Here is a 2,276-nt window from a genome sequence, read left to right as displayed (position 1 = left end):
AACCTAACTAAAGAAGTTAAAGATGTACTGAATGAAAATTACAGTACTCTGAAAAAGGTGATTGTAGAAGATTTCAGAAAATAGAAAGATATTCCCTGCTCCTGGATAGGAAGAAATAATTTTGGGAAAATGGCCACACTCCTGAAATTATTATACAATTTTAATACAATCCCTATCCAAATACCACCAACAAACCTCACAGACCTAGAGAAATCATTCTTAAAATTTATTTGAAACCAGAAAAGACCTACAATAGCAAAGGCAATCTTGGGCAACAAAGACAAGGTAGGAGGCATTACAATTCCTGACTTGAAATTATACTATAAAGCTACTGTGATAAAATTAGCATGGTATTAGCAAAAAAAATAGATCTGAGGATCAATGGAATAGATTAGAAGATGCAGAAACAATTACAAACACACTCAGCCACCTTATCTTCAACAAAGAGGCCAAACATGCTTACTGGAACAAACATAGCCTCTTTGACAAATGGTGCTGGAAAAATTGGCTCTCTACATGCAGAAAACTAAAACAGGACACAGATCTATCATCCTGCACTAAACTAAAATCAAAATGGACGAAAGATCTAAGCATTAAAACAGAAGCACTAAATTTCCTGGAAGAGAAAGTGGGAGGAAATCTTGAAGACATAGGGGTAGGCAAAGAGTTCATGGACAAAAATCAAACTGCATAGATGATACTTGAAAGAATTAACAACCGGAACCTCCTCTTATTGAGAAGTTTTTGCAAGTCAAAGAAGTTACCAACAGAGTGAAAAGATAACCCATAAATTTGGAAAAAATCTTAACTAATAAGCACTCAGACAAAGGTCTGCTCTCTAGATTTTATAAAGAACTAAAAAATTTCAGGGCTCCAAAATTTTAAAGATCCAATCCAGAAACAGGCATCCAAGATGAACACACACTTCTCAGAGGAATAAATATCTAGAAGCTAATAAGTACATGAAAAAGTACTCCACATCACTAGCCATCCTTGAAATGCAAATTAAAACAACACTGAGATACCATCTCACCCCAGAAAGAATGGCTATCACAAAGAAATCAGCCAACAACGAATTTTAGAGAGGCTGTGGGGATAAAGGAACCCTTCTCTACTGCTGGTGGGAATGTAGACTGGGCAACCATTACGGAAAGCAGTGTGGAGACTCCTTAAAAAACTAGGACTGGAAATCCCATTCAAACCAGCTATCCCCCTACTGGGAATTTTCCCAGAAGAACTGAAAACATCATATCCTGGTGATATATGTGCACCTATGTTTATAGCAGCACAATTTACTGAGCTATAAAGAATGGTAAACTCGAAGCCTTCATGTGTAAGTGGATGCCACTTGAAGATATACTCATAAGTGAAATAAACCAGACACACATGTGTAAATATCATATAGTTTCCCTAGTGTAAGAACTCAGAAGAAGAAATAAAAATTGAAAGGTGTAACACAACTAGATGGAAAGCAAGAATTTAAGAATTAAACAACGAAGAGAGGGTAAGGAGAAAAGCTAGGAAACATGGTAGGGGCAAAACCATACATTTACATACACAAGATGGTTAAGGCAATGATCCTGAGAATCTCCATCAGGTTTTTGAAACTAGCAGTTAGTTGGTAGGATTCTCACCCAGACTAACTATGTATGCTGATACCTGTGAACTAAGCAGCTGCCCTGAGGACAGCAATGTGTAGTACTAGGGCCGTGCTGGGAATGCCTGTCATTGTGGCCTTATAAATGTGCGCTGCTTCTAATGTCACATCAATTATTGCTATAGTCTCTATAAAATAAATGTTTGTTTGAAAAAAAGATAAGAAAAGAAAACAAGAGACAAGAAAAAAATGTCATAGGACTATCCTGCTGCAATGTTGTATACGGCTAGATTTCTAAATTTCCATTTAAAAATGTATAATTGTTTATTTTTATTTTATTTATTTTTTCACATTCTATAGGGATTCAAAGTTTAGAGTATCAATGATTGTTGGAAAATACCTGTTCCATGTTATGTCTAAGGCGTTTGATATTCAGACAGATAGTGAGGTTAAGCTCAACTGCCTCTGTTATAGAGTAATAATACCATTAAGCTTCTCTTCTGGAGGGTTAACAGCTTAAGTTTACAGACCAAAAATTAGAGAAAAAAGAAGGGCTACAAGGACAGCCAACATTTTGGCCCTAGCCCTTCAAGGTCAGTGAGGACTCAGGACATAAGAGAACCTGTACTGTAACATCCTGTAACTCAGTGGTGTCCCAAATTTTCTGTATAAGGAGATT

Source organism: Octodon degus, unplaced genomic scaffold (assembly GCF_000260255.1).
Source record: "Octodon degus isolate 3935 unplaced genomic scaffold, OctDeg1.0 scaffold00025, whole genome shotgun sequence".
NCBI classification, from domain to species: Eukaryota; Metazoa; Chordata; class Mammalia; order Rodentia; family Octodontidae; genus Octodon; species Octodon degus.
Note: the sequence above shows the minus strand (reverse complement) of the source record.